The 13,697-nt window shown below is 43.8% G+C and overlaps 1 pseudogene across 1 annotated transcript in view; it reads right to left on the bottom strand.

The window, feature by feature from the left end:
• The window catches only part of LOC146505370 (ATP-binding cassette sub-family C member 2-like), a 62,767-nt pseudogene that overhangs the window by 21,127 nt on the left and 27,943 nt on the right, over positions 1-13,697 (bottom strand). The window contains exons 25-32 of the transcript XR_014877424.1: positions 11,725-11,880; positions 11,423-11,622; positions 11,196-11,321; positions 10,978-11,079; positions 9,719-9,862; positions 8,103-8,261; positions 7,850-8,016; positions 7,443-7,637 (exon numbers count right to left, since the gene is read on the bottom strand). The product of XR_014877424.1 is annotated as an ATP-binding cassette sub-family C member 2-like (transcript). The remainder of the gene's footprint in view (positions 1-7,442; positions 7,638-7,849; positions 8,017-8,102; positions 8,262-9,718; positions 9,863-10,977; positions 11,080-11,195; positions 11,322-11,422; positions 11,623-11,724; positions 11,881-13,697) is intronic.

Below are 13,697 nucleotides of genomic sequence, written 5' to 3'. Positions count from 1 at the left end.
CTTGGATGGTACGGTGTTGTGTGACACTTTTGGACTCCCAACAGGGCACATAACTCCTTTATCAATTTCGACTCAAAGTCTGGCCCTTGATCTGTATGGAGTCTTTCTGGAATTCCGTAATAAACGATGAAGTTTTCCCAAAGACATTTAGCCACAGTTTTTGCCTTTTGGTTTGATGTTGGAATGGCAAGGGCATATTTGGTGAAATGATCTGTCAGTACCAGGATGTCTTTGGTGTTGCTGGTATCGGGCTTGAGACTGAGGAAATCCATACAAATGAGTTCAAGTGGACGTGATGTCCGAATGTTAACAAGAGGAGCAGCTTTCTCCAGCAAGCTTTTCCGGCGAATACACCGGCCACAGGTTTTTATTTTATTTTCCACATCCACAGCCATTCTTGGCCAATAGAACCGAGTCCTGGCAAGGTCAAGGGTCCGTTCCACTCCCAGGTGGCCCATATCATTGTGGAGGCTGTGGAGAACAGTTTGCCGCAGTTCTGTCGGAAGGACCAGTTGGTATGATGGTTGTTCATTTTCATATCTCGTCCTATAGAGAATACCATCAATCAGCTCTAATTTATTCAGTTCTCGAAGGAGAAGAGGAATTTCAGGAAGCTCTTTCCTGGCTGTCAGAGGAATTTTTTCTCCTGACTCCAACTGGTGAATAACCTCCCGGAGAGTTGGATCAGTTCTCCGTTTTTCATAAAGCTCAGAACGGGATATGGTGGAAATAACAGGAAGTCCATGGGAATCTTCTGAGTAATTCTCAGGAAGCACTGCTGTGTTGATGGACAGGGATTCGACCAAGCTATACTCAGCTTGGGTCCTGACAACACAGCTTTGGCAAATCGCATCGACGACTCCAGCTGATATTTCACCATTACTGCTGCTTGAGAGATGTTGTTGAGTAAACTGATTAATTAGCTCCTCATCTTTTTGAGCAGTTTCACTAGAGGAAGTACCATCATGGGGCCGACAGGAAAGTGCATCTGCATCCAGATTTTGCTTGCCGGCTCGATACTGTATCTTGAACGAGAAAGTAGAAAGAGCAGCCAGCCAACGATGGCCGGTAGCATCCAACTTTGCTGATGTCAAGATATAGGTAAGTGGGTTGTTATCCGTGACCACTGTAAAACTTGCTCCATACAAGTAATCATGAAATTTTTCTGTCACGCTCCACTTCAGTGCCAAGAATTCAAGCTTGTGAGCTGGGTAACGACTTTCACTGGATGACAAACCCCTACTGGCATAGGCTATCACCCTAAGTCTCCCCTCTTGCTCTTGGTAAAGGGCGGCACCCAATCCGGTGGTGCTGGCATCTGTGTGGAGGATGTAAGGCAGTGCCGGATCAGCAAAACCTAGAACTGGTGCAGTGGTAAGTTTGTCAATGAGTGTGTCAAAAGCCAACTGACATTCAGGACTCCACCTGGAACCAAAGGATTGCTTGGGATCAAACTGTGAGCCCTTAGAAGTCTCATTTTTAGAGCTTTTGTGTGTGGATGGGTACCCACGTGTGAGGTTGTTGAGTGGCTTGGCGATCATGGCATGTCCCTTAATAAAACGCCTATAGTAGCCAGCGAATCCCAGAAAAGATTTCAAGGTCTTCAAGTTGGTTGGAATTGGCCAGGATTTCAGGGTGGCAACCTTTTCTGGGTCTGTCTCAACACCATTTTCTGAAACAATGTGGCCCAAGTATCTGACGGATGTCTGAAAGAATTTGCATTTTTCTGGAGAAAGTTTTAACCCAAATTCTTTCAAGCGATTCAACACTCTCAGCAAACGGTCTTCGTGCTCCTCAAGGGTGTTGGAGAATATGATCAAATCATCCAAAAACACCAGGACCTCTTTCAAGTGCAAGTCTCCCATGCACTTCTCCATGAGTCTTTGGAACGTTGAAGGTGCATTAGTAACTCCTTGAGGCATTCGGTTGAACTCCCAAAACCCAATTGGCGTTACAAAAGCGGTTTTGGCTTTATCAGCTTCATCCATTTCTATCTGATAATAACCAGATTTGAGATCAAGCACAGAGAACCATTTTGATCCAGTGAGTGCTGTAAACGATTCCTCCAAGTTGGGCAATGCATACGCATCCTTAATCGTTTGAAGGTTGAGTTTGCGGTAGTCAATACATAGTCGGATGTCTCCATTTTTCTTCTTGACAACCACTATTGGTGATGAAAATGATGACTCCGACTCCCTGATAACACCAGCATCTAGAAGCTCTCGAAGATGTTTACGAACAGCTTCTATGTCCTGGGGATGAATAGGTCTTGCTTTGTGTTTAAAAGGGGTATTGTCATGGAGCTTGATATGATGCTTCACTTCTTTAGTGCAACCAAAATCCAAGTCATGATGTGAAAAAACTTCAGACATGGCATTCAAATTTGTTGTGATCCGTTCTCTCCATTCTGCTGGTATTGGTGACTCACCAAAATCGAAAGTGAGGGGTGTTGACAACATCTCCCGATCTGGGGAGTTTGTCACGCTGTGCTCAGAGACTATGCAGTCATAGGCTCCCAGCTCTGCAACGACACTCAAAGCTGGTATGCAGATGTCTTGCTCTGTTCCGTTTGATACAACAACTGGAACCTGAGTGTGTGTACCAGCTTTAAGAGCGACTAGACAATTACTGACACACAAACCACCCGGCAGGCCTGAACCCGGGTGCTGAATGACAACACATTGACTAGCTGGGCTGAGAAGCTTGGCAGAACCCTCGACCACAACTGTGCAGCCAGCTGGAATTAGCACAGGAGATTTACTAAGGGTGGTCACAACACCAAGGTGATCATTACAATTCTGTTGGCACGTCACTTGGAGAGTTTGCAGAACTGCTCTGTACCTGGAATGATGAACAGTTACTAGAAGAGAATTGTTCATAAAGAATTTGTATTCATGCCAATAAGTACTGAGGTTGGAAAATCAGGTCTCACATCAGGAACAACAAGTGCAAGCATTTGGACTGGGAAGTCAGTCCCAAGAAAGTCTTTTGGAAATGTCATGGCAACTTCAACATACCCAAGGTATGGAACACACTGACCAGCAGCCCCCTCCACATGAAGAAGTTCATTCAATGGGTGGACTGGCTGATCAGAGAGATGCTCATTATAGAACGAAACTGGAATTGTGGTAACCTGGGAACCAGTATCCAGTAGACACGGGCAGTTGCAACCTGCGATGTTGACTTCTGCTGTACATCTGGATCCAACTAATCCTGGTGGTAATCTAGTGTGGATCTTTGTCTTTGTCTGCATTTTTGCACACGTGGCATGCTTTTTGTTCTCAGCGGGACAAGGTTGGTCCAGCTCAGCTCCTGTTTGTCCCTCAACAGGAACTGGAACTAGTTTAAATCCTCAGAAGCAGAGGACTTTTGCTTCTGCCACTTTTGTTTGTTGTCAAATTGTTTCCGCTTAGCACTTACCAATGCTGAATTGGGTGCATTTTCACATTGTGGCTTAATGTGACCATCTTCTCCACAGCGGAAGCAAAACCCTGGTTTAGGGCTGGAGACGCTAGGTTTTGGATTCTTACCAACCTTCTTCGGCCCATAGGGCTTTGAAGCTGGGCAGGCAGCAACCGGTGGTTTGACATTACACTGCAGTGCTGTCAAAGCTGCAAGCTGCTGTTGTATAGCTGCCATCTGTTGTGAGAGCTGTTTAGTCAGAGTGGTTAGCGCAGTACAGAGGTTAGTTTCTTCCCCAGTATTGGCAAACTGGGCATTAGTGGTGGCTTTCTGTTTTGTCGGTCCCAAATGCTGTTTCATCCTTAATATCTTTGCTGCCTCTCTGTCCTCTTCAGTTCGAAGGAGTAAGAGAAGTTCAGGAAATTTGGGGGGGTTGTGTTTCTTTTGTTTAAGTTGGAGTTCCGATATTAAATTGTTATCCCAACATCCCCTGCAGAATTGATTCAACAGTCTGTTGTTCATGTCTTTCTCTAAAACACCTCCTCTTTTTGCTGCATGCTGTAATGCCACCTGCAGCCGCTGCAAATAGGCCGAAGGCTTTTCTCCACTGTCCTGGAAGGTGTCCATGAACTTGGCATATAACTCTTCCCCATCCTGCACAGTACCATAGGCCGAGTCAAGTTGTTTCATATAAACTTCTGGTGGTGTGTCAAGGCTGAGATGTTTTACCATATTACAGGCAGGAGGCAGTAGACTGTCACGAATCAGTCTGGTGCGCTGCAGATCAGATATAGATGGATCTTTCAGGGCTAATTCCACACCTGACCGCCATATATCATAATCTGTCTCTTGAATTGGCCTGGGCACTTTACCAGAAAATGCTCTCAGTCGATGGAATGCATGCAGCGAGCTGTCCCCACTCCGAACAACGTGTTCCACAACATAGCGTTGTACTTCAGGAGGGTTGAGATCAGCTGCTGGAATGGAGGCAGAATGCCTCTCTCCACCTTGTGCTTCAGCACCACTGGCAACGGAAGGGGACTTTGATGGAAGAGAGGCTGGTAGTGAAGGAGGAAAGACTGAATCGGGAGGTTTTGAATCTTCTGGTTCTGGTTTTGCAACCACTGGAGTCTCTGGGTCGAGCTCTGCAAGGGACCGGCGTATCTGGGTCATCCCCTCACTGAGGACTTCTGCATAATCCCTCCCAGATAATTTGGCTATTCTTTTTAAGTCTGCCAAGTAAGTATTTGTCTTGGAACCACTAACTTTTGATGCATAAATTACAGATAGACTCTCCATGTGGAGTTTGTCACCTGAATCTGAAATAGATGTGTGCGGTAACAACTGAGACAAACGCGTTAAAGATAAACCCGAAGCGTACTCAGCGACAAGCATGTTATTAAATTCAGATTCTGGTGAATCTATAGTAACCTTGCGGCCTATGTCACCATACTGTTCAAGGAAATGTATAACTTCATCAACTGAGTGCTCAGTTACTCCGTCAATTAAAACCGCATTTGGGATCTTAATGGCAAGTGTCTCAAAAACTTCCATTATGGGGAAAAATAAATTGGTGAGTTTGAATATATATTAATTACTAACCAAATCAGCTCCTGGCTGGCTCGCCAAGAAATGTAACACTGATGAAGCGCCAATGAATCAATACAGGCTAGGTATTGAGTGAAGTATTATGGTTATTATTAATCGGTGAAGTATTATGGTTATTATTAATCAGAAGATTTAGGAATGCTACAGGAGCTGATGGCAGTAATTAATAAACACACACAACACAAAATGCTTTTGCAGGTACCATGTATTTAACCGAGCCCCAAAGAAAAATAACAAGAAAAAAAAAGGAAAACTTAAATAATCACTCCTGCTGCAGCTATTCAATTAACCAAAAACCCAGCGAGGGTGCACAAAACAACTAAGCAAATTCTTCCGGCTTATACCAAGCAATATAGAAAACAGTTCCCCATAAACAACACATGTTGACATCAAAAACACTGACCCACACTGAAGTCCATGAGTTTTATCTGAATGTCCATGAGAGATGTCCAAGCGCTATTGTCCATAAACGGGGGAATGGTGTGTATGAGTGTGAAAATCAGTATATTTGGAAAATGGGGACAGAGCGTCGTCTTTGATAGCTTCCTACCCAACCAGTGGAAGCTTCGATTGCGGAATGAGTCCTGCTCCTAGCCGCTCATTGGCTCGCCATCCTTTTTCATACCCGAAAAGGGTTCACCTGGCCTGCATTAAATAAACAAGGCCAATAAGAAATCACAAAAATAATACAAAAATGTCAGCCAATTAAGCTAAAAACATTAAGTTATTCTTGTTCCTGTGTACACAAATAAACAAACAAACAAACAGTATATTTAACCAATAAGGATTTAACTGAAACATTTCAACTGCTATATACATACTATATAGCTTCACTGCACTATTTATTCAACAAATACCAGTCAAATCAAAATCAAATTGTTTGGACCGGCAGCAACCAATTAGCGCCAGCTGGTAGCAATACAAACAATCAATTAAAAGTTCAAACTCACCAATTCCATTCTGTTCAGTGCACAACAACACTATGGCTCTGGCTCACAGTAACCAGCATCTAAGTTGCATAGGTTAGTGGGTGTTAAAAGAAGCATTAAAACGGGAAAAGCAAGTGTTTGCCAATACAAACCTGCAACAGCTCTGTCACCTGGCTTGCCTCCACGCATCTGACAGGAGGAAGCCGGGACAGGCTTACTATGACCCACATGCCGTCCGATTGGCTGAGCAAAGTCATGTGGTTGGAGTCATGTACCTGCGATGCATTCAATGGCAGGAATAAGTGCAGGAAACAGATTATACTCTGGGTTACATATACACCGTATAAGTAGGGCATTACCCTCCTGAATTCTCTGAGGGTTTTTGAATTTTTGCTTCAGCTAGCTATGTTTCGCTTGACCTGCCAGCATCTATCAGTTAGCTCAGAAGTCCCACAAGCTAACCAGGCCCAATAGGATTCCTTCTTAAGCTTGACAACTCCCTTCACCTCTGGTCTCTACCATCTGCTTTGGAGATTACCACCACAACATGCACCAACCCCCCTGAAACCACAGCTCCATGCAAGAGCCTCAAAAATGCAGGTGCAGAACATGGTTCATTCAGGCTCATTGTCTTCAGCCTCCCTCGCAGTGCTGTCAAAGCTCTGCCAGGAGTGGAAAGCTTGCAGACCGGGGCCTCCAACGTCAGGATTGTCCAGCATCATGCTCCTTTACTTGATCCAGGTAGTGATAAGCTGACAGCTCAGCTCTTCTCTTCACCCAGGTGTTCAGAATATAGCTGCAGATCTGATGATATGCTTAAGAAATTGATCACCAACTTGGGACCTAGGGTTTCCTGGTTCCATGTGCACTTACTTTGTTCAAATCTGGTGTTCGTTATGGACAACGTGTGATTTGCACAGAAGTCTAATAACAGAATATCACTTGGCGCCCGATCAGCCTACATGAGCATTAAAGCATCTTAGTAGCATGATGTAGTCACCAGATGGGAAAGGTGCTGGGTACTCTGAACTATCATTTGTTGCACAAGCACAAACAACAGCCAGAACGTTCCCTGTTAGCTCTCATAGAGGATCTCTGAATCACTCTTCATCTGGCCCCTCTTAGGCAAAATATACAAGTTCTGGGTAAGGTAATGTCCAAGTCAAGAAAAAGGAGTCAGTGAACCTTAAGTTTAGATTATTTTGTCAAATACCACTCTGGCATATTATGTATGTTTGATCAGATCATTTATACAGTCATTGGTACTACATAACGGGTTTATTTAGTGCACAATATTTCTCATTTTCTGTTGCTGGAAATAGATTCAGTCAAAGGAATTACAATGTGTAAAAAGCCAAATTAATTGTGGTTGATTCCTTGTCATGCACATAAATTATGTGCACGAGAAGGAAGGGTTGGAAAAGAAAGAAATTTGACCCTGACAGAAATAAAATAAGGTAGGGCACATCATCCAAAAATGTTAAGGGAAAACGTATAACTCACCTAGAGCTGTCCATGATACTGTGCAGGCGGTGGGCGATGGTAAGGACTGTGCAGTCTGAGAACTCTTTGCGGATGGTGTTCTGAATCAGGTTGTCTGTCTCCAGGTCAACAGCTGCCGTGGCTTCATCCAGAATTAGGATACGTGACTTTCTCAGGAGTGCTCGAGCCAGACACAGCAGCTGCCTCTGCCCAACACTGTATTGTATTAAAGAATTGATATCTCAAGAGGGTTTTTGTAGCGCAAAAGAAAAAAATAAACCACAAATGACACTCATGTGTTCAAATAAAATTAGGGTTTATGTACGTTTTGCAGAACATTACATAAGGTTTAGAATAACAAACTGTACAAAACTTATACTTATATATAACTTATACCCAGAGGCCGTATTGTTAATTTTATTACCCACCTGAGGTTTTCTCCCCCCTCTGCCACTTCATGCTGTAACCCTTCCTGCAGCCCTGATACATAGCTCTTTAGATGAGAGAGCTCCAGCACTCTCCAAATCTCCTCATCACTGAACTTGTCAAATGGATCCAGATTCATCCTCAGTGACCCCGAGAACAAAACGGGATCCTGTGCACACGGGATTACAAATATTAGTGTACTTTTATAAATGTCTAATTCTTTGACAAGATTATTGTTTATATTTATGTTTATACCTGTGGTATAATTGTGAGTCTGTTTCTCAGGTCATGCAGGCCTATTGTAGCGATATCTACATCATCAATGAGGATGCGACCTTCAGCAGCTTCAATAATTCTAAACAGGCAGTTGGTAAGACTTGATTTCCCAGCTCCTGTGCGACCGACAATACCAATCTGAATGCAGTGAGAGAAAACACATAAGATCAAAATAACAGCTGGTGCATATTTGAAAAAAAAAACAAACAATCTACACATTTTTCTTTCTGGATATAAATTGTATTTAACAGTATAGCAATAAATAATGCAATAATAAGCAAATATACTCAGTCTGTACTTAGTTTGTAAAAGATCTTAGACATTTCAGTAATGTTATGTGTTACAGAAAGAAGCAACATTTTTCAGAGGCAGCAGATATTTTATACGGGCCATTCAATCCTTATACAACCGTTGCAAGAGTTTGGTCCACATAGCCGGCAATTTCAGGCTCGTTCTTGTTTGGTGATGGGCTCTGCCAGGGCTGCTCTTCTGTTCATAATTTTTATGGATAGAATTTCTAGGCGCAGCCAAGTCACGGAAGGCTTTCACTTGGGTGGTCGCAGAATCTCATCTCTGCTTTTTGCAGATGATGTGGTTCTGTTGGCTTCATCGGGTAATGGCCTCCAGCTCGCACTGGAACGGTTTGCAGCCGAGTGTGAAGCGGTGGGAATGAAAATCAGCACCTCCAAAAATCAGCACCTCCAAATCTGAGGCCATGGTCCTCAGCAGGAAAGCACAGACCCAGGAAACCATGGAGGTGCTATATCTCTTGGCTGGCCTGGAAACGCCTTGGTGTTCCCCTGGATAAGCTAGAGGAGGTGACTAGGTAGAGGGAGGTCTGGGCTTCTCTGATTAGGCTGCTGCCCCCGCGAATCGGTCCTGGATAAGCGCAAGAAGATGGATGGATGGATGTATTGATAGCAATGCTGAATATTCCGGCCTAGACAAAAAAGAGTTTGGGAACAACTGCCCATAGACTAGTTACATGTTTACATATCACAGCTGATTATAATATACAGTAATACACATAATGTATAAATTAAAAGAAAAACTGATAGTTCACATTATTTTTACAGTTTAATTACATGTAATTACTGTCAACACAGATTGATCTGTGGCATCTTTCTTGAGTAACTGATTAATAGATTTGTCTATAAGACATTAAAAAAAACCCCAAACAATAGAATGTCAATGTCTTACAGCACAAAGTCCAAATTACAAATTTCAACATAAATAGCTTTTCTAAACTCAAATACAAAATAATGTGCAGGTCTGTATCTGGAAGCTACATTTTAGATACAGTTGGCCAGTCTCCGCCAGCAGAAAGCTTGCACACGTTGTTAATAGTTAACCTTTTAAGTTAAAAAAATAGTGGTACAATTTTATATATTATGGATTTTTCAGTGAGGGAGAAAAAACTTCCCAATGATTTAATGTCCATCCAAAAGCAACATCTTTTTTTTCTTTTTCTTTTTTAGCAGTACATGCTTTTGTATCATTGGTGAACATGATATCAGATACAGTAAAACCTATAACTTTTACAGGAACTTTATACATATATGGAGACTCTCCCTCTCACGCTCACACACACAGACCTTCTCAGTGCTGTCGATGTCACAAGTGATTCCATGCAGCACTAAATCCAATTCAGGTCTGTAATGGACTTTGTAGTTCTCAAATTGCACTCTTCCTGCCTCTGGCCACATCTGTGGAGGTCGAGTGTCAGCTACCCAGTCAGCCTGTACCAACAGAAAAAGAAGCAGAACGCATGTGTAATATAATACAAAAGCTAACAAATTGAGCAAAGATAGGTCTTTTATATGTTGTGCATTAATATTCAAACCAAGATAAATAAGGAACAAAATTATACAGACACCATACATATAGACATGCATGCATAGACCACTAAAATAAAGAAGAAAAAAAAACTTTAAAAAGACCTCACACTTGGTAAAAAATTAAATAGCTCAAATGAAAACATGCAACCAAGATTAACAATCAAGGCCAAGTGTACATGTGCAATGTTATATTCTAACTCAGATTAAATTCAGTATGAACAGCTCATGATGGGACGTGCTAATCAGTGCAGCTCTGGTGCCAATATGAATAAACAACCCAACTCAAATATAACAGATGGAGTTCAAACATGTGAACTCAAATGTTAGTGAAACATAAAATTAAACTGTTGCATCAAAATCTTGTTTGTTTAACAATTATCTGAATCGTTATCAGTAATATGTTAAGAAACAGTGGAGAAACAGCAGCTGGGAATAAAAGTATTATCACTGTACAGTGAGCAAATATTGCAGTTGATGCCACACCCAAGCTTATTAGATTCCTGTTGAACTGTCAGAGTTACAATAAACTCACAGCCTGTAGAAATCCTAAAATTCATGTCCTATTTAAGAAAACAGTAGATTTTGATTTAACCAAAGTATAAATAATGTCGTATGGCAGCATGGTAGTTAACACTGTTGCTTCACTGCAAGAAAGTCCTGAGTAAGACTCAAGCATCTGGCTGGGACCTTTCTTTGTGGAGTTTGCATGCTCTCCCCATATCTGTGTGGGATCTCTCTAGGTACTCTGGCTTTCTCCTACAATCCAAAGATATGCAGTTAGTGGGGTATGGTCAATTGGAGATTCTAAATTTCCCACAGGTATGAATATCAGTATGAATGGATGTCTGTCTTTTGTGTTATCCCTGTTTCAGATTGGCGACACATCCAGGGTGTATCACCCTCACGCTAGGGTAGCTGGGATAGTCTCCAGGATCCCCGTGACCCAGATAAGGATAGACTGAAGAGAATGGATGGATGGATAAATAATGTCTTGCTCACAAAGTATTTCTACGTGCCTCGTTCTTAAGCTGAGTGTATTCGTTCACTCTCTCCACAGCTACAATATTGGTCTCCAGCGCTGAGGTCATCATCACCAGCCAGTTGAGGGTCTGGGTTACCTGCAGAACCCCAACAGGAGAGAGGTCTGTGTTTACATTATTTCTGCATTTTAATAATATCACACATATAAACACTGATAAAGTAAGGATAAATTCTGAGTGTTTTTGTGACATACATTAAGGGCATATGATACAGATAGGCCAACCACATTACTGTCAATAGAATCTCTGGAAATGACAGCAACAGAGCAGCAAAAAACACCACCAGGTTTCCAACAAACTCCAGACGTATGGCCAGCCATCTGTCAAGAAAACAAACCCCACAAAAATGCACACAGACAAATTTTAGGGTCAATTAGCATCACATGCTTATCTGTGTTTGGTACACTGTTCAATGTCTGACCTGTCAGACACGATCCGCAGGTAGATACTTTTGAGGTTCTCATCTATAGTTACTTCATTGTGTTTAAGAAACCTTTCTTGATGCCTGTAGGCTCTTATCACTGACAGGCCGGACACTGTCTCAGCAAAGTGAGAGTATATCGGTGAGCGAGACACCGAGTCCAGCCGACGCAGCTGTCTTGAAGTGGCAATATAAAAGTGCTGGGTGTAGAGAGAAAGAAAAAACAAAATCAGTTTGCATTTCATATTATAGGAAAGTTAGGGTAGCTTTTTTACATATCTTATTTACCTTGTTTAGCTTACCTGTACAAAGAAATAGATTAGAGCCAGAGGAATGATAACTATGGCAAAGAAAGGAGTTGCCATGCAGATGACAAATATTGTCCCCAGTACAGACATCAGACACAGAAGGCAGGAGCGCAATTTATTAGGAATGGTCTCATCTATGGTAAAAATGTCCTTTAGGATAATATTTGGAGAGTTAGTACTTATTTAAGTAAAGCGTCAATTTTATTTATAGTGCACATGTAAAAACAGAAAAAGTACATAATTAGCAAAATTATAAGTGTAAATAATACTAGAAGAATGAAGTCAATAATTATAAAAGCTAAAGTCAAGATATTGGAGAAAATGTCAATGATAAGTCATGGATGTTTATCAGTGACTAAACACTTTTAAAGTTTTGAGTTGTTCCTGAGATTAGAGCTGTTCCAAAGAATACAGTCTTACTGTGTTTATTATTATCCATCCATCCATCCATCCATCTTCATCCGCTTTATCCGGGGCCGGGTCGCGGGGGCAGCAGCCTAAGCAAAGAGGCCCAGACCTCCCTCTCCCCAGCCACCTCCTCCAGCTCATCCGGGGGAACACCAAGGCGTTCCCAGGCCAGCCGAGAGATATAATCTCTCCAGCGTGTCCTGGGTCTGCCCCGGGGCCTCCTCCCGGTGGGACATGCCTGGAACACCTCACCCAGGAGGCGCCCAGGGGGCATCCTTGTCAGATGCCCAAACCACCTCAGCTGGCTCCTTTCGACGTGGAGCAGCAGCGGCTCTACTCTGAGCCCCTCCCGGATGGCCGAACTTCTCACCCTATCTCTAAGGGAGATGCCAGCCACCCTTCGGAGGAAGCTCATTTCCGCCGCTTGTATCCGCGATCTCGTCCTTTCGGTCACTACCCACAGCTCGTGGCCATAGGTGAGGGTAGGGACGTAGATCGACCGGTAAATTGAGAGCTTCGCTTTTACACTCAGCTCCCTCTTCACCACGACGGACCGGTGCAGCGTCTGCATTACTGCAGCTGCAGCCCCAATCCGTCTGTCGATCTCCGGCTCCCTTCTCCCATCACTCGCGAACAAGACCCCGAGATACTTGAACTCCTCCACTTGGGGCAGGACCTCATCCCCGACCCGGAGTGGGCACTCCACCCTTTTCCGGCTGAGAACCATGGCCTCAGATTTGGAGGTGCTGATCCTCATTCCCGCTGCTTCACACTCGGCTGTGAACCGCTCCAGTGCGAGCTGGAGGCCCTCACCCGATGAAGCCAACAGAACCACATCATCCGCAAAAATCAGAGATGAGATCCTGAGGCCACCAAAGCGAAAGCCCTCCGCCACTTGGCTGCGCCTAGAAATCCTGTCCATAAAAATTATGAACAGAACCGGTGACAAAGGGCAGCCCTGGCGGAGCCCATCACCCACCGGGAACGAGTCCGACTTATTGCCGGCAATGCGAACCAAGCTCTTGCAACGGTTGTATAGGGATCGAATGGCCCATAGCAATGGGCCAGACACCCCATACTCCCGCAACACCTCCCACAGGACACCCCGAGGGACACGGTCGAATGCCTTCTCCAAGTCCACAAAACACATGTAGACTGGTTGGGCAAACTCCCATGCACCCTCAAGTATCCTCGAGAGGATGAAGAGCTGGTCCAGTGTTCCGCGACCAGGACGAAAACCGCATTGTTCCTCCTGCATCAGAGGTTCGACTGCGGACGAACTCTCCTTTCCAGCACCCTGGCATAGACTTTCCCGGGGAGGCTGAGGAGTGTGATCCCCCTGTAGTTGGAACACACCCTCCGGTCCCCCTTCTTAAAGATGGGGACCACCACCCCGGTCTGCCAATCCACGGGTACTGCCCCTGATCTCCACGCAACATTGCAGAGGTGTGTCAACCAGGACAGCCCTACAACGTCCAGAGCCTTCAGGAACTCGGGGCGGACCTCATCAACACCAGGGGCTCTGCCACCAAGGAGTTGTTTAACTGCCTCAGTGACCT

This window comes from Neolamprologus multifasciatus, chromosome 13 (genome assembly GCF_963576455.1).
Source record: "Neolamprologus multifasciatus chromosome 13, fNeoMul1.2, whole genome shotgun sequence".
NCBI classification, from domain to species: Eukaryota; Metazoa; Chordata; class Actinopteri; order Cichliformes; family Cichlidae; genus Neolamprologus; species Neolamprologus multifasciatus.
Note: the sequence above shows the minus strand (reverse complement) of the source record. Positions and strands in the feature narration are given on the sequence as shown.